The sequence below is a fragment of the Oncorhynchus keta genome, chromosome 21 (genome assembly GCF_023373465.1).
Source record: "Oncorhynchus keta strain PuntledgeMale-10-30-2019 chromosome 21, Oket_V2, whole genome shotgun sequence".
NCBI lineage: Eukaryota > Metazoa > Chordata > Actinopteri > Salmoniformes > Salmonidae > Oncorhynchus > Oncorhynchus keta.
Window position 1 is genome coordinate 22,635,543 of NC_068441.1, and position 20,052 is coordinate 22,655,594.

The 20,052-nt window shown below is 42.4% G+C and overlaps 1 protein-coding gene across 4 annotated transcripts in view; it reads left to right on the plus strand.

Moving 5' to 3' along the window:
- LOC118399872 (cadherin EGF LAG seven-pass G-type receptor 2-like) overlaps positions 1-20,052 on the plus strand; it is a 93,508-nt gene that overhangs the window by 3,971 nt on the left and 69,485 nt on the right. The gene's annotated exons all lie outside the window — the stretch shown is intronic.

Sequence of the window (20,052 nt, forward strand, 5' to 3'; positions counted from 1 at the left end):
TTCTTTAGATTTTTCCTATTTATGTTCCTCACTTGAAAATGTTCAACATTACAATACCAAAGATGTAATATTTTTGACACAGATGGAGTTGAATACTGTGAATGCCATACAAACCGTTTTATGTATGGCCTCTGCTGCAGTGTTTCAATTTTACAACTTCATTATTTCAATATTAATCATAAATTAGAATTAACATTCAGGTCAGGATCTTAGTGTGCCTCCTCAAGCCTTATGTTTCATTTGGAGAGAGAAGTCCTCTCTAGTGGTAACACCAGACTGGGGCGCATTATCATTGTCATCCTCCTCTGTGCTTTTTAGCTTCTTGGGGTTTGTTTTTCTGTTATAGTGTTTGTCATCTTGTTAAAGTGCAGGCTGTACCCAGGCCTGATGTAGATCAATGTGAATTTAAATAGCAGTTTATCTGCATGTCTGCAACCGGTTAGCCTGCTCCTGTGGGAAATACACTCCAGTGGGTCTGGATCATTGTCCATTATTACCCAACTTTAAACCCCCATTTTCAGCCATCACACAATATTTCATTCAATGATGGATGTTTTTTTAATCTATATATTCGCACGATTATGGCAGTTGATTTCAAACTGAGGGTTAAACAAGGATTCATTTGACCATATTTATTTTGTATCACATGCCAGATTGTCAGGATATTTCCCTACTTACTTAAAGGATTATTTGTAATTTCAAAATGAGCAATTGTTACCTTGTGTGCCAGTTGTTGTTATCCCAGCATTTGTATAACCTTTGTAAATAAGTGTAGCATGAACAATACAGGCCTTATGGCTATAAGGTATGGTATATGTCATGTTGTAAGCCGTGATGGACTATGCCATCATTGTGAAGGCACTGGACCCAGGCATGTAATTAACTTAGATTCATTTTAGACACACTGAAAGATAAGTAGCCTGTGTCTTGTGTAGCACCAAACAAATATCTTTTACATGTGGAGAGTTGTAGTAGCCAGCTCAGGAAAACCAGTGAGCTGTGTTGTCTACTCTAACCTCTTGTTTCTCTTTAATTGAGTCTGCATAAGGCGCCCGTCATTTCAACTGTCAGCACAATTTACAGAGCATTTTATTTGCTCCAAAAATGTGACTGAACTTGAATTGCTGCAGAACCAGATTTGTGACACGGTGTGAGTCAGACTGCAGAGCTGGTTCCTTCATGACCTTGGATCTCATTTAAAGAGATGTGCAAACAGCACCTTCTAAATGTCACACTGCATTTCAGTCAGGGATTTGACATCAAAGCGTCCATATTTAACTAGGTAAAACACCTTTAACCAGAAGGATTAAAACTGTCCATTTGGTATCTTTGCTCTGAGGTGGTGTGTTAATATCTGACCCTCTCATATATTAGCCAATAGACACAGTGCTGAGCTGGCTGAGTTGATTGTGACTGACAGAGACTTGATGGTCAGCATGGGTAGTAATCATTACAGTGTATTGGAGCGCCACTTAGTTTAAAAATATATCTTTTTTTTTTTACTTCTCCTCCCTGAAGCCTCTTTAAAGGAGGAGGTCCCTAGTGACAGATGAGAGAGCTCTCTGTCTTTCTTGGAGACAATGGCGAGTGGTCGATTAGAGGTAGGCACGAGGAGATCATGCTAGGCCCTGGTTGGGGGCAACAGCTGTGACTCTACAAAGGACCAATTAGATGGATGGCTTGTCTCCACGTCCCGCACCTGTTGGGGTATCTGTCAGTAGCCCTGCGGGTGAAAGAAAGAGGGAGAGGGACGTGGGTAAATAGAGAGCAAACAAAAATCATGTTGGTGTGAGATGGATAGAACATGAAGATGCAGATGTAATGAGAAAGGTAAATAAAGACAGAGGAGATGGCGAGGGAGCCTGCCTGTAGAATAAATGTTTGCCCCAATGCTGAGAGATCTTCCCTTGGTGATTTATAACACCCTCTCATTATGTTCCCTTTATGCTCTCTGATTTATGAGTGATGCCATATGATGGATGATTCCATTAGCCTCAGCTAGTCTGTGATGAAATACAACAAATCATATCACTTCAACCACAAAATTACACTGTTAAGGTGCACCAATTCAGATAAATATTATGACTGTATCTAGATATTCATGTTCAGTATCTAGATATTCATGTTAAGAGGAACATCAAAAGGTGTGAAAAGGGTTCAATAAGAGCTATAACTATGTGTAATGTTTCACAATGACTTTCATTGGAGTGGCGCAGTGTTGAATAGCCTATGATTGGCATGGTGGGTCCATGTCTCTGTAGCTGCTCTCATGGCAGCCCTGGCAATTATACTTTTGATTAATCCTTTGCTTAGCTAATTATGGAGCCAGCTTTCCTGCCATGGTGCAACTGGTTGTAGGCCCTGCAAATGAACACTGGTATGAGGGATACCCCGGCTAATGTGCTAGATTAGACGTTCCATATCCCTGGCCGTGGGAGTAGACATTTCTGAATGAATTTCTGCAGCCCAGATTATGGTTGTAAATGCAGCTGATTACATATTTGTGGGGATTGTTAGATCTGTCTTCTCCCTTCTGAGATGAGGAACATAACTGACACCAGATCAGCTCAGCCAAGACGTTTCTGATCGTGCTGGGAGGCCAGTACCAGTGGGTTTAGTAATTGATGTGGCAGAACCTGGGCTCTGTTGCTCCAGCATTGACATTCTGCTGATCTAATGCTGTATCCTGTGTGTGTGAGCTCGCATTAATGTGTGTGTGCTTTTGATGCTGGGGATTTATCCTCCTTCCTCGCATCCTTTGATGGAATAATCTCCCTCAGTCTACTTGCCTGAAGATTGCTCTAGAATAAACACCATGGTATTTACTTTGTCATGTGTGTTCCTTTGATGAAATTCGATGAAGCTTTAGTAGTCAGAATAGTGCACATGCCCACAGTTCTATTTATCAGCACTGATGTTAAATGGTCAAGCCCTCCCCTCTGACTGAACATGGAGCTTGATTTGCCTCAGCCCATGGCAGGACATGCAGTAGCTAATAGTAGCAGGCATGCTACGTAGTCCACCTAGGTGGTCTCTGGCCAGGAGGTACTGTCACTGGTTAGATCATCAGTAGTCAGTATACTAGGGATTCTCCATAGGGAAACTCCTCTCCTGTCTCCTCTCACCAACCCCTCTGAACCATCACAGTTGACCCCTCACCTCTGACTATTCTCATTACCTCCCTTGGTCAACTCCCTATGCCATCAGACAGCATGTTAATCAGTTCCACAAGGATGAAGGTCAAGTTTAAGAAATTGGATCTGAATTAGGACTGAGATTCATGATGACACAAGAATCAATTTCTATAGTGCGTTGCTTTGTGATTATTGCTCACAAATCTTATTTCAAGACCATTACACATATGCAAATATTTTGAGACCTTGTGAACATAGTATAACGTTACATTGGTTCTCTTTTAATTAAGCCCGTCTTAAGAAGACTAAGTGAATCTACAATGGGCAACTTTTAAATGTTCAAATCTCTGATTTTGAATGTGAGACAGTTCTCCCAACTCCCGCACAGCCAGGCCCAGGCAGTCCATATTCTGTGTGATTGAATGTTGTTTTGTAAGGCGTTCATTCTCCCACTGTCACCATCCACCACACAACACAACAAGAGTGGAATCTTAATGGGGAAGGAAGCCACTCTCATCCATCACATCTAAATCAGCGTTGTCCCAGTCTGTGTAATTACATGACAGTGTATTAAGACTGGGCTGTTGTCTGTGAAGGGACTTTCTCTGTGGCTGGTCTCTGCCAGGGGACAGGGTTTGGCTGTATTAGCTGAAATATGGATGGCTGCACAAGAGTAGCACTGAGATCAGTTTTAATCACGCCCTTTGCTTAGTGTTTGACGCCAACGGGTTTCTTTCATGGACATGGATAATGGAAAGTTGAGAACGTGCTAATACCCAGAAATACCCTTGGCCTAAATATACTACCACTCAATATGCCATACAATTTCCATGATGTAGTCTGTGTGTGTGTATGTTTGTGCTGACTTGTCTGTAATTGGCCTTTATCTCTCTCCATACCTCTGTTCTCCCCCAAGAAAATATTAGTCACAGCCCTGCTTGGAATGTATGTAGCACTTTGTCCACCTATCTGCTATTTCATCTAACATCACCTATCCCCTGGATTCTGTCCCTGTTTTATTTGCCAGTCATCCAATCCTCCTCTTCTATCCATGATTCTCACCCCCGCAGCAACCTCTCAACTGCCCCCTCCCCGCAGCAACCTCTCAACTGCCCCCTCCCCGCAGCAACCTCTCAACTGCCCCCTCCCCGCAGCAACCCTCTCTCCGCCCCTCCCCTGCCAACCTCCCCTGCCCCTCTCCGCTGCCCCCTCCCCGCAGCCCCCTCTCCCAGCAACCTCTCCGCAGCAACCTCCCCCTGCAACCTCCCCCTGCCCCTCCCCCCCTCCCTGCAGCTCCGCAGCAACCTCTCCGCAGCAACCTCTCCGCTGCCCCCTCCCCGCAGCCCCTTCCCCGCAGCACCTCTCCTGCCCCCTCCCCGCAGCAACCCCCCCCTCCGCAGCAACCTCTCCGCTGCCCCCTCCCCGCAGCATCCTCTCCGCAGCAACCTCTCCGCAGCAACCTCTCCGCTGCCCTCTCCCCGCAGCAACCTCTCCGCAGCAACCTCTCCTCTGCCCCCTCCCCATCCTTTCAAGCTCCTCCAGCCTCTTTCTTTTCTCCCCTTTCTCCTTTGACTGTTGTTCCCTCTCTCCTCTGTGAAAGGAAGAATGCCTAAGATAAATGCTTTGTTAAGCACCCAGTTGTCATGGTGACCCCAGCAATGCCTGAGAAATTCCTGGTGGGTGGGGACAAGGGGGAGGGTCCCTTTGTGTTGGGAAGATGGGGGGAGGGGCAGCACATAAATTCTAAAGTGCAACAGCGCAACTTTTGAGCCGACTGTCACCCTCTCCCGCTCCCCAGTGAAGGATAGACCCCAATGAGTCTTGCTTTGGACACGGGGTCTGTGAGGCCGGCCACAGTGACCTGTCTGACTGCTCGACTCTTCTCTCACCGTTTGACCTTTTTTTTTATTGGACAAACTATTTTGACACACTATCTATTCTGCTTATGTGAGGTTACAACTGTTTTCCTCAAAAATAACTTGTATGTTGATGATAACTTTATGCCGGTGCCAATAACAATGGATTGCGTTAAGTTTAGAAAAGGTGACGTTAACTTTCCTCACTAAACCTAGGCACTATTTGCTCAACCAATACCTCTTTGACGGTGACAGAACAGGAGCTTGGGTTTGATGGATGTCAACAGCTCAGAGTTTTTTGATTGCCCTGTGAAAACCTTCCCAGAGTAAAGCACATGGTAGGCAGGTTGTGTTGTCTAAGCCCTTTGATTTGTGACACAAATGTGGGGAGAGGGTATCTGATTTCCTACTGTTGACTGCTTTCTCTATCAGAACATCTCCTTATGTGAGACTCTCATTTTTCTCTCTCTTTTTCTCTCTCTCTCAACCCCCCCACCCCCCATCCCTCCCTGCTTTGTTGCCCTGATGGTCCGGATGAGAGGGGGATGACATCATCCCAGTGTTTGGGATTAGGGTTGATGCATGGTTCGGGTAGGAGTTAGGGCTGTTGGCGTTAGCACACATATTGCAAGGTCGTCCTCTATTGTCCCCCACTATCACTGCAGACAATGGGGTGGGTGGGGAATTTTAGTGGTCTCTGTCTGGGTCTGTACCCCTCTGTCCTTGTGTCCCTTGTTTGGTCTGGTCCTGTAGTCTTCAGGGGAGTCTGACCGTGCCTGCCAGCACCGCCATGTTAAGGCATGAGTTGGTTAATTTCAATTTCAGTCTCAGTTTTTGTCTCCAATACTTTTTTACTCCTCAGATTAGATTTATTTTAATTCATAGCTCAGCTATCCACTGCATTGCCACACATTTCTGAGCTGGGGAGCTGGGGTACTCTTTCTGTTATGTCTACAATAAATCCCCCTTGCTGCTGCTGCTGCTGCTGCTATTGACAGTCTCCACTAAGTGCTGTGAGCAACATATGTTTATTTAACAGATTGCTTACTTGCAAGCTACATTGCACTAATTTAGCATCAAACCATAGAGATATTACACAGTGACCTGGTTTCATAGGCTCCTACCAAAGAGGGTAGAATGTCAGCGTTGGGGCTTCAGGCTTTGGTACTAAGAATGGGGGAAGGGTTCCCAGTTAACACACGGTGTTTAACACCAACTCGGCCTTACAGCTGACTAGCCAGATGGTTTGTTCTGGACAATGATGAGTTTGGCCATCTAGGTGGCATCAATCTTATTCTTTCACCTGTTCCAATTAAACTAGGTGGATTGTTTTCGTTAAGTGGCCACTTTATCAGCCATGCAAAGAATCAGATTCTATAGATTAAAAAAATACTTCACAGCATGCATGGGAAATAGTTTTTTAACAAGGTCACATCAGTTATTTACTTTCAAATGGAGGTTTTTCAATGCTATTATAAGGCATTGGTCACTATTTAAGAATCTCTGCTGAAAGAAATCTCTATATTACTGTTGTTGCTGATGTTTGTCATGTTAACTAGTAATCCGTTTGAGTAATGTGACATTGATGACCATCATCACGCCTGCATCCCTCAGTACCAAATCACATCCATATTGAATGAGAACTCTTGAACACCAGCCTCATGCTTAGTCACGTCTCTGCATGCTAATGTCTCTTTACTAAAGTGCCGACAGAGGTTTTTCTTTTAATATGCAAATGTATTGATTTGAACTGCACTTATCCTTTTCTTTGGCTTGCCCCCTCTCATAATAAGGAAAAATCTGTGGAATGCTAGAGAATGGAGTTATTTTAGCTTGATACAGAGGAGAGTTGTCCACTGTTGTCTTTTCTTGGGCTGTGAGACCCTGCATTATGTGGCTGCTCCAGAAATCATCTGGATGAAAATGCCTGGGTCTGACATTGCGCTCCGGAGACCCTCTCCTTTCCTGAATGTCTGGATGTTGAAGAAGATGGGAGTCTAGGCTGTGTTTCTGTTGTTCTTCATGCATTTTCTCATGACAAATACTGTTTGGTTTGCTCTATTGGAGGAGAAAACAGATCTCCAGTAATTACACTTGATTGTTTTGATTGCAGTGTTGTGTCAGATTTCTGCATAATTATAACCACTCGTTTCACACCATCCTCGTGTACACGTACGTGCGTACAGACACTAAGACCAAAGACAACGAATACATTTGGCAACAGTTACAGCTGTATTGTGGAACAAGAAGATTTGGCAGCATTCATCATAGACTTTTTATGATTCTGTCGAACAAATGAATTCATTTTGTGCAACTGAATTGGCTTGACATCATTCCGAGTAATACGTCAAATCTGTTGCGTAGGAGTTATGACATGCTCTCTCCACAGTCACCCCTCCTCAGGCTCAACAGAAGGGCTACGTTGGCTCACTGTGTGATATATGAAGTGCTCATGTTAATTTGTGCTTAACCTCATACAGCAGCTGTCTCCCAAAAATGGGACCAAGCCAATTAACCCCTTCACCCTGCTGGAGGCCAAGTGCACATTGTCCACAACCAATCTGCCTCAATCTGTCCTCCTTACAGGATGATGTACGCATCGCACCGAATGTGGATCTAGCGTTCATCTATACCTCTATAGATGTCTGACTGACAAACAGTTTCAAGCCATTGTACATGTCAAATCGTTGCGCACTTGGTTCTCAACTTACATTCAGAGATACTAAGTACTCTCGGCCAGCAAAAGCTATTGGTGTGTCTGAGCCCTTAATGATCCAGCCCACAGTTACGTTCATGTAAAACGTGTGAACACATCCAAAAGCTAACCATTTTGATACTCTCCCATCACTCCAGTACCCAAATGGGTTGTCTATTCAGTGTCTGAGTCTATATTCAGAGGTGGCAGTTACTAACTGCCTCTGCTTCCATGCTTGGTGTTGGATAATGGACAATATTGTGGGAGCTTAGAGAATTAAATCAGCTATCATGCTGTGTTTGAGCTTCAGTCTGTCCATTACAGGGTTGTCAGACCCTCTCATTGGCTGTCTTGACAGTGAGGGCAGACTGCGAAGGTTCTGATGAGGATTGTGGACAGTAGAGGTAGTGAACCGTTTTAGGGGAGGTGGTCTGGTCGCCTGCCTGGTGGAGGGCGTTAGGGGGACTGTATCCAGAAGGGCAGTGTTGTTGCATCACTATAACTAATTGGTAGGTCTACCATTCATTACTTGTTACTTCTGTGGGGTTTTTCGTAACGGCATTACAAGGAAAAGGCTACATTTCTTTAACTTACAGAAGGTTAACAAGTTCTCCAAAATGAAATATGTGTTGATATTAGCTGGCAGGGGTCTTTACGTCAACATTATTGTGTTTTAATGTATTTCTGATACCTTTTTTAAGACTTTCTGGTAGATGTTTTCTTAGACCCCTTTTCCATCTGTTTTTTTCAGAAAGCCTTTACTTATGCCAAAGAAAAATGTTTGTTTATCTATGCCTTCATTTCCCCAAATTATAGACTCTTCGCTTTCATTTGCCACACAATTTGATATGTTCTAATGAACTTCACATGTTCGTGCTTATTGGTCATTTTTGATGGAAATGCCCAATATCACTAACCAAGCAATATCACTAACCGGCTGATTTAATGAGTGGGCCCACTGATTAGTGTGATCTAACAAATGGCTCTTGCTGGTTTTACTACTTCCACAGTCAGAGAATCAAACCTCCCAACTCCTCCTACCCTGCTAAAATGCCCTCTACAGGAGCATCATGTGGTGCCCCCCCAAATCTTTAACCTAGGTGAACCCCACTGTCTACCAAGGACTGACTTCCCAACTCCTCTGATGGAGTTCTGATTGGACTGATCCCTGCTTGCTGATTGGTTGGTAGTGGTGGATTAGGCCTGCTGTCCTGCTGAGAGCTCTCTGGTCCTGTACATCAGCGTTCTGCTCAAGTGGAAGAGAACTCTATTCGGTTCCCATGACACCCACAGAAAGGGGCGGCAGCGTAGCCTAGTGGTTAGAGCGTTGGACTAGTAACCGGAAGGTTGCAAGTTCAAACCCCCGAGCTGACAAGGTACAAATCTGTCGTTCTGCCCCTGAACAGGCAGTTAACCCACTGTTCCCAGGCCGTCATTGAAAATAAGAATGTGTTCTTAACTGACTTGCCTGGTTAAATAAAGGTAAAATAAATAAAATAAATCAAAAAGAAACCATAGGCAACCGAGGCCAGGCTTCAAAACATTTTGGGAATTTTACCTCAATCCCTGAAACCCCACCAAACCATTTTAGAAACCAATCTTTAGTTTGTCAAATAATGTTATTCTTTACACAATTGCATGTCCACAAGGAATGGGTGTGAGTACTTGAGGACTCAAACTGACTTTAAAATTCAATCTTTAACCAGAGTTCACATTTTTGTTCAAGTACTGTAAAACTACTTGGTGGAATGTGCTTTGCGGCTGCCCGAATGGGCAAGTTAAATTTTGTTCACCAAAAATTGAAATGTTGCGGGGCACAACAAAAAAGAAACCAATCCAAGCATCACACAGTTCTCACTCAAGTGCGCTCTAATCGCTCCCTCTACACATGCATGCTGCTTAGTACGCACAAGCTCCCGTAGGCCTACAAAAATGAATGCCTATAAAACGTATCTAACTAATGTTGATACACACAAGCTACAGTCCTTGCAAAATGATGACAGTTTTATCACAAATTCAAAATGGACTGGTTGATAGGGAAATGTGTTCCAACAATATAGGGAAATGTGTTCCAACAATATAGGGAAATGTGTTCCAACAATATAGGGAAATGTGTTCCAACAATATAGGGAAATGTGTTCCAACAATATAGGGAAATGTGTTCCAACAATATAGGGAAATGTGTTCCAACAATATAGAGAAATGTGTTCCAACAATATAGGAGATGTGTTCCAACAATATAGGGAGATGGTTCCAACAAATAGAGAGATGTGTTCCAACAATATATGAGAGATGTTCCAACAATATAGAAATGTGTTCCAACAATATAGGGAAATGTGTTCCAACAATATAGGAAATGTGTTCCAACAATATAGGGAAATGTGTTCCAACAATATAGGGAGATGGAAATGTGTTCCAACAATATAGGGAAATGTGTTCCAACAATATAGGGAAATGTGTTCCAACAATATAGGGAAATGTGTTCCAACAATATATGTGGGAAATGTGTTCCAACAATATAGGGAAATGTGTTCCAACAATATAGGGAAATGTGTTCCAACAATATAGGGAAATGTGTTCCAACAATATAGGGAAATGTGTTCCAACAATATAGGGAAATGTGTTCCAACAATATAGGGAAATGTGTTCCAACAATATAGGGAAATGTGTTCCAACAATATAGGGAAATGTGTTCCAACAATATAGGGAAATGTGTTCCAACAATATAGGGAAATGTGTTCCAACAATATAGGGAAATGTGTTCCAACAATATAGGGAAATGTGTTCCAACAATATAGGGAAATGTGTTCCAACAATATAGGGAAATGTGTTCCAACAATATAGGGAGATGTGTTCCAACAATATAGGGAAATGTGTTCCAACAATATAGGGAAATGTGTTCCAACAATATAGGGAGATGTGTTCCAACAATATAGGGAGATGTGTTCCAACAATATAGAGAGATGTGTTCCAACAATATAGGGAAATGTGTTCCAACAATATAGGGAAATGTGTTCCAACAATATAGGGAAATGTGTTCCAACAATATAGGGAAATGTGTTCCAACAATATAGGGAAATGTGTTCCAACAATATAGGGAGATGTGTTCCAACAATATAGAGAGATGTGTTCCAACAATATAGGGGAATGTGTTCCAACAATATAGGGGAATGTGTTCCAACAATATAGGGGAATGTGTTCCAACAATATAGGGGAATGTGTTCCAACAATATAGGGAAATGTGTTCCAACAATATAGGGAAATGTGTTCCAACAATATAGGGAAATGTGTTCCAACAATATAGGGAGATGTGTTCCAACAATATAGGGAGATGTGTTCCAACAATATAGGGAAATATGTTCCAACAATATAGAGAAATGTGTTCCAACAATATAGGGAGATGTGTTCCAACAATATAGGGAGATGTGTTCCAACAACAATCTATTTTCCATTTGTTCTACTTTGTGAACTGCTAGTGCAATTTATAATTGATTAGCCAAGGCTATAACCCCCTTAAACATAGACGGGTTCCACATTGAAAACATTAGTTTGATAAAGACAGAGCGTATGTTCAACAGAATCATTAAGCCTGGGCCTCCTCACCCAACAGATGTAGTGGCCGCACTTCATCACCATGCAGTGTCCAATGTGAAATTGTTACTCCATTTGAAAAATTCCAAAGAACAAGCAGAATGAATGAGTCTGTAAATCGAACATCTGTAAATCGAAAAGAGGACTGATTTTGGTTTGTAACCCTGAAGAAATTGTCTTTCAACTCGCTAAATTGAGCCCCGTTTCAAATAATCACTCATTCCGAATATTTGTTCCAGACGCAAGATGTACATTACTTTTTCCTTTGGAAAAATATTCTGTTATTTTATTCTGTTACATATAAAATAGTTATGTCTTTACTGTGGCAATATGACCATTTTAAATGAAATGAACAAAACAAGGCTATGCCACTGCACAGCCATAGGCTCCTACAAGCAAGCGCCACTGCTGAGGTTACTGCCTTGTTTAATATTATGTTCCACGATATAATATAACCAGTTGACATTAGTTTCAATAAATGAATCTTAAATGGCACTTTGTTTTTTAAATTATTTTATTGACCGAATATACAGTACCAAAAGTATGGACACTTACTCATTCCAGGGTTTTATTTGCACTATCTTCTGAATTGTAGAATAATAGTGAAGACATCAAATCTATGAAATAACAGATATGTAATCATATAGTAACCAAAAAAGTGTTAAACAAATCAAAATGTATTTGATATTCTTCAAAGTAGCCACCTTTTTCCTGGATGACAGCTTTGCACACTCTTGGCATTCTCTCAACCAGCTTCATGAGGTAGTCACCTGGACTGCATTTCAATTAACAGGTGTGCCTTCTTAAAAGTTAATTTGTGGAATTTCTTTCCTTCTTAATGCGTTTGAGCCAATCAGTTGTGTTGTGACAAGGTAGGGGTGGTATACAGAAGATGGCCCTATTTGGTAAAAGACCAAGTCCATATTATGGCAAGAACACCTCAAATAAGCAAAGTGAAATGACAGTCCATCATTACTTTAAGACATGAAGGTCAGTCAATATGTAACATTTCAAGAACTACATGATTCCATGTGTGTTATTTCATAGTTTGATGTCTTAACCTTTATTCTACAATGTAGAGAATAGTAAAAAAAATTAAGAAAAACCTTGGAATCAGTAGGTGTCCAAACATTTGACTGCTACAGTGTGTATATGTAGAGACTTCAGAAAGTATTCAGACCCGTTGACGTTTTCCACATTTTCTTGCGTTACAGCCGTATTCTAAAATGGAGTAAATAAAAACAATACTTCATCAATCTACACACTATACCCCACACACTATACTATGTAAATTCAATTGATTGGACATGATTTGGAAAGGCACACACTTGTCTGTATAAGGTCCCACAGTTGACAGTGCATTTCAGAGCAAAAAACAAGCCATAAGGTTGAAGCAATTGTCCGTAGAGCTCCGAGACAACATTGTGTCGAGGCACAGACCTGGGGAAGGGCACCAAAAGACGTCTGTAGCATTGAAGGTCCCCAAGAACACAGCGGCCTCCATTCTTAAATGGAATAAGTTTGGAACTACCAAGACTCTTCATGAGCTGACCGCCCAGCCACACTGAGCAATCGGGGCCTTGGCCAGGGAAGTGACCAAGAACCCAATGGTCACTCTGACAGAGCTCTAGAGTACCTCTGTGTGAGAACCTTCCAGAAGGACAACCATCTCCGCAGCACTCCACCAATCAGGCCTTTATGGTAGTGGCCAAACGGAAGCCACTCCTCAGTAAAAGGTACATTACAACCCGCTTGCCATTTGCCAAAAGGCACCTAAAGACTCTCACACCAAGAGAAACAATTTGTTTTATTTTATTTTATTTCACCTTTATTTAACCAGGTAGGCCAGTTGAGAACAAATTCGAATATACAACTGCGACCTGGCCAAGATAAAGCAAAGCAGCGCGACAAAAATTAGTTACACAAACAAATGTACAGTCAACACAATATAAAAAATATATGTACAATGTGTGCAAATGTAGAAGAGTAGGGAGGTAAGGCAATAAATAGGCCATAGAGGCAAAATAATTACAATTTAGCATTAACACTGGAGTGATAGATGTGCAGATGATGATGCGAAAGTAGAGATACTGAGGTGCAAAAGAGCAAGAAGATAATATAACAATATGGGGATGAGGTAGTTGGGTGTGCTATTAACAGAGTGGCTGTGTACAAGTACAGTGATCTGTGAGCTGCTCTGACAGCTAATGCTTAAAGTTAGAGAGGAAAATAAAATACTCTGGTTTCAGAGATTTTTGCTATTCGTTCCCGTCATTGGCAGCAGAGAACTGGAAGGAAAGGCGGCCAAAGTAAGTGTTGGCTTTGGGGATAACCAGTGAAATATACCTGCTGGAATGTGTGCTATGGGTGGGTGTTGCTATGGTGACCAGTGAGCTGCGATAAGGCGGAGCTTTACCTTGCAAAGACTTATAGGTGACCTGGAGCCAGTGGGTTTAGCGACGAATATGTAGTGAGGGCCAGCCGACGAAAGCATACAGGTCGCAGGGATGGGTAGTATATGGGGCTTTGGTGACAAAACAGATGGCACTGTGATAGACTACATCCAGTTTGCTGAGTAGAGTGTTGGAGGCTATTTTGTGAATTACATCACTGAAGTCAAGGATCGGTAGGATAGTCAGTTTTACGAAGGTATGTTTGGCAGCATGAGTGAAGGAGGCTCTGACGCGAAATAGGAAGCCAACTCTAGATTTAATTTTGGATTGGAGAGTTTACAGTCTAACCAGACACCTCGGTATTTGTAGTTGTCCACATATTCAAAGTCAGAACTGTCCGGAGTAGTGGATCATCCAATCAACATTGAACTCTTTAGCCTGAATGCCAAGTGTCACATCTGGAGGAAACTTCTCCCATCCCTATGGTGACACATGGTGGTGGCAGCATCATGCTGTGGGGATGTTTTCCAGCGGCAGGGACTGGGAGACTAGTCAGGATCGAGGCAAAGCTGAACGGAGCAAAGTACAGAGATCCTTGATGAAAACCTTCTCCAGAGCGCTCAGGTCCTCAGACAGGGGCGACAGTTCACCTTCCAACAGGACAATGACCCTAAGCACACAGGCAAGACAACGCTGGAGTGGCTTCAGGACAATTTCCTTGAGTGGCCCAACCAGAACCCAGACTTGAACCCGATCGAACATCTCTGGAGAGACCTGAAAATAGCCATGCAGCAATTTTCCCCATCCAACCTGACAGAGCTTGAGAGGATCTGCAGAGAAGAATGGGGAAGCTCCCCAAATACAGTTGCGCCAAGCTTGTAGTGTCATACCCAAGAAGAATCAATGCTGTAATCGCTGCCAAAGGTGCTTCAACAAAGTACTGAGTAAAGGGTCTGAATACTTATCTACAGTTGAAGTCGGAAGTTTACATACACCTTAGCCAAATACATTTAAACTCAGTTTTTGACAATTCCTGACATTTAATCCTAGTGACAATTCCCTGTCTTAGGTCAGTTAGGATCACCACTTTATTTTAAGAATGTGAAATGTCAGAATAATAGTAGAGAGAATTATTTATTTCAGCTTTTATTTCTTTCATCACATTCCCAGTGGGTCAGAAGTTTACGTACACTTAATTATTAGTTGGTAGTATTGCCTTTAAATTGTTGAACTTGGGTCAAATGTTTTGGGTAGCCTTCCACAAGCTTCCCACAATAAGTTGGGTGAATGTTGGCCCATTCCTCCTGACAGCGCTGGTGTAACTGAATCAGGTTTGTAGGCCTCCTTGCTCGCACATGCTTTTTTAGTTCTGCCCACAAATGTTCTATAAGATTGAGGTCAGGGCTTTGTGATGGCCACTCCAATACCTTGACTTTGTTGTCCTTAAGCCATTTGGCCACAACATTGGAAGTATGCTTGGGGTCATTGTCCTTTTGGAAGAGCCATTTGCGACCAAGCTTTAATTTCCTGACTGATGTCTTGAGATGTTGCATCAATATATCCACATAATTTTCCTCCCTCATGATGCCATATATTTTGTGAAGTGCACCAGTCCCTCCTGCAGCAAAGCACCCCCACAGCATGATCCTGCCACCCCCGTGCTTCATGATTGGGGTGGTGTTCTTCGGCTTGCAAGCATCTCCCCTTTTCCTCCAAACATAACAATGTTCATTATGGCCAAACAGTACTATTTTTGTTTAATCAGACCAGCGGACGTTTCTCCAGAAAGTACGATATTTGTCCCCAGGTGCAGTTGCAACCCGTAGTCTGGCTTGTTTATGACGGTTTTGGAGCAGTGGCTTCTTTCTTGCTGAGCGGCCTTTCGGGTTATGTCGATATAGGACTCGTTTTACTGTGGATATAGATACTTTTGTACCTGTTTCCTCCAGCCTCTTCACAAGGTCCTTTGTTGTTGTTCTGGAATTGATTTGCACTTTTCACACCAAAGTACGTTAATCTCTGGGAGACAGAACTTTGTCTCCTTCCTGAGCAGTATGATGGCTGTGTGGTCCTGTTGGTTCCACTTTTCTGGGCTCCGTTATTTGCTTAACAAATAAGGAACACTCAATGTGCGCTTATAAATCTTTTTTTTTCTCGAAATAGTCAAAGAAGTCAAAGATCAAACATCACACATACAACTGATGTCTCTCCTGAGTTCTGCAAAATAGGAAAAGTCCAAGGTTCTTTTAATATGCGTGCAGTCAACCCCCAGTGATGTAACTGCCTACGTCACTACCTTCTACTCATGAGACCATGCCCATGCATACACTGTTTTACAAACTTGCAATAGAGATACATTGACTGCAATAACTCACACATCTCTGACTGTTTCATTATAAGAGGCAGAAACTAGAAAAGAACCTGTGAAACAATATTAAACCTTATAATGCATATACATATTCTTAATCTGTAGTCCAGGAACCTATAAATGTAGTGGGGGAGGGGGTCTTATAGCCCTTCCCCTTCTATTAATACAACAAAACCATAATCAATTATTATAATACATCAAACATTTGGTGCAGCCCCTATCATGAACCCAAAATATCCCCATCAGTCCCATGGTGTTTATACTTGCGTACTATTGTTTGTACAGATGAACGTGGTACCTTCAGGCATTTGGAAATTGCTCCCAAGGATGAACCAGACTTGTGGAGGTCAACCATTTTATTTTCTGAGGTCTTGGCTGATTTCTTTTGATTTTCCCATGATGTCAAGCGAAGAGGCACTACGTTTGAAGGTAGGCCTTGAAATACGTCCACAGGTACACCTCCAATTAATTCAAATTATGTCAATTAGCCTATCAGAAGCTTCTAAAGCCATGACATCATTTTATGGAATTTTCCAAGCTGTTATAAGGCACAGTCAACTTAGTGTATGTAAACTGCTGACCCACTGGAATTGTGATACAGTGAATTATAAGTGAAATAATCTTTCTGCAAACAATTGTTGGAAAAATGTCTTGTCATGCACAAAGTAGATGTCCTAAACCACCTTTCCAAAACTATAGTTTGTTAACAAGATATTTGTGGAGTGGTTAAAAAACGAGTTTTAATGACTCCAACCTAAGTGTATGTAAACTTCCGACTTCAACTGTAAATGTAATATTTCAGTTATTTATTTCAGTTAAAAAATATATATAAATTAGCTAACATTTCTAAAAACCTGTTTTTGCTTTGTCATTATGGGGTATTGTATGTAGATTGAGGAAACAAAAACAATTTTAGAATCAAATCAAATCAAATGTTATTTGTCACATACACATGGTTAGCAGATGTTAATGCGAGTGTAGCGAAATGCTTGTGCTTCTAGTTCCGACAATGCAGTGATAACCAACAAGTAATCTAACTAACAATTCCAAAACTACTGTCTTATACACAGTGTAAGGGGATAAAGAATATGTACATAAGGATATATGAATGAGTGATGGTACAGAGCAGCATACAGTAGATGGTATCGAGTACCGTATATACATATGAGATGAGTATGTAGACAAAGTAAACAAAGTGGCATAGTTAAAGTGGCTAGTGATACATGTATTACATAAGGATGCAGTCAATGATGTAGAGTACAGTATATACGTATGCATATGAGATGAATAATGTAGGGTAAGTAACATTATATAAGGTAGCATTGTTTAAAGTGGCTAGTGATATATTTACATCATTTCCCATCAATTCCCATTATTAAAGTGGCTGGAGTTGGGTCAGTGTCAATGACAGTGTGTTGGCAGCAGCCACTCAATGTTAGTGGTTGCTGTTTAACAGTCTGATGGCCTTGAGATAGAAGCTGTTTTTCAGTCTCTCGGTCCCAGCTTTGATGCACCTGTACTGACCTCGCCTTCTGGATGATAGCGGGGTGAACAGGCAGTGGTTCGGGTGGTTGATGTCCTTGATGATCTTTATGGCCTTCCTGTAACATCGGGTGGTGTAGGCGTCCTGGAGGGCAGGTAGTTTGCCCCCGGTGATGCGTTGTGCAGACCTCACTACCCTCTGGAGAGCCTTACGGTTGAGGGCGGAGCAGTTGCCGTACCAGGCGGTGATACAGCCCGCCAGGATGCTCTCGATTGTGCATCTGTAGAAGTTTGTGAGTGCTTTTGGTGACAAGCCGAATTTCTTCAGCCTCCTGAGTTTGAAGAGGCGCTGCTGCGCCTTCTTCACGACGCTGTCAGTGTGAGTGGACCAATTCAGCTTGTCTGTGATGTGTATGCCGAGGAACTTAAAACTTGCTACCCTCTCCACTACTGTTCCATCGATGTGGATAGGGGGGTGTTCCCTCTGCTGTTTCCTGAAGTCCACAATCATCTCCTTAGTTTTGTTGACGTTGAGTGTGAGGTTATTTTCCTGACACCACACTCCGAGGGCCCTCACCTCCTCCCTGTAGGCCGTCTCGTCGTTGTTGGTAATCAAGCCTACCACTGTTGTGTCGTCCGCAAACTTGATGATTGAGTTGGAGGCGTGCGTGGCCACGCAGTCGTGGGTGAACAGGGAGTACAGGAGAAGGCTCAGAACGCACCCTTGTGGGGCCCCCGTGTTGAGGATCAGCGGGGAGGAGATGTTGTTGCCTACCCTCACCACCTGGGGGCGGCCCGTCAGGAAGTCCAGTACCCAGTTGCACAGGGCGGGGTCGAGACCCAGGGTCTCGAGCTTGATGACGAGCTTGGAGGGTACTATGGTGTTGAATGCCGAGCTGTAGTCGATGAACAGCATTCTCACATAGGTATTCCTCTTGTCCAGGTGGGTTAGGGCAGTGTGCAGTGTGGTTGAGATTGCATCGTCTGTGGACCTATTTGGGCGGTAAGCAAATTGGAGTGGGTCTAGGGTGTCAGGTAGGGTGGAGGTGATATGGTCCTTGACTAGTCTCTCAAAGCACTTCATGATGACGGAAGTGAGTGCTACGGGGCGGTAGTCGTTTAGCTCAGTTACCTTAGCTTTCTTGGGAACAGGAACAATGGTGGCCCTCTTGAAGCATGTGGGAACAGCAGACTGGAATACGCCTGTGACTTAACAAAATGTGAAAATTTGCTTCTACATCTGCATTGCTTGCTGTTTGGGGCTTTAGGCTGGTTTCTATACAGCACTTTGACATTGGCTGATGTAAAAAGGGCTTTATAAATACATTTGATTGATTGAAGGGATCTGAATACTTTCCGAAGGGGGGGTGTGTGTGTGTGTGTGTGTGTGTGTGTGTGTGTGTGTGTGTGTGTGTGTGTGTGTGTGTGTGTGTGTGTGTGTGTGTGTGTGTGTGTGTGTGTGTGTAGAAGGAAGAACTACAGGAAACGTATGATCTCTGTAATTGCAAACAGGTTTCTGTACCAAATATTAAGTTCTGCTTTACTGATGTATCAAATACTTATGTCATGCAATAAAATGCAAATTAATTACTTAAAAATCATACAATGTGATTTTCTGGATTTTTGTTTTAGATTCCATCTCTTACAGTTGAAGTGTACCTATGATAAAATTTACAGACCTCTACATGCTTTGTAAGTAGGAAACACTGCCGATTTTGCAGGTTATCAAATACTTGTTCTCCCCACTGTATATATATATATATATATATATATATGGGGCAATTATGATTTATCTGTAATGGTTATGATAAATTAGGCATTGTTGACACGTAGCATATAGATAAACGCACACTTTCTTTCTCCCAGTGCAGGCCTTGTTCTAAAAAATAGTTTATTCTCCCACTCGAGAAAAAAATCATTTGAGTACTTCAATAGTGATGCAAATTATAATGCCCATCCCTAGTCCACACCGACCTCTCTGAGTGGATAAACAGAAGGTAGCCTTCATCATACAGACTCAACCTTATGGACAATGGCATGCATCTCATCAAAGGCACCACTTTGTGCACTGACACATATTTTGGAAAGGTAGGTCTCTATTTTGATCAAGTCTGACAGTAATGAATGGCCACTGGAAACGGGGCCATATAATTCTGTCAGGGTGCTGGCAGAACAAAGCTGTTCCATGACTCCTGACAACCCCAAACCTGAGGAAGCTCTAATAACTGTAATAAATTAGCCAGACTCATTCAAGGGCAACGGAGTCCCTCTAATGAATGTATTTAATTACCACAGTGGTCCTAGGTCATCCACGTCAGATTAATGAGATGAAACTGTGTGGATCCAGTTGTTGCCTCCAATGGAACTATGTGCACCCAAGGTCACACACATTCGTGTTTGCCGGTTTGTGCAAAATCATTTTGTATACTGAGATAATTCACCGATTTTGGTTGTTTTATGGTTAGTCAGAAATTGGTAAACCTGTTGTCAGAAATGAGGGTTACTTAACTTGCCCTTTGAAATGACGATCTGT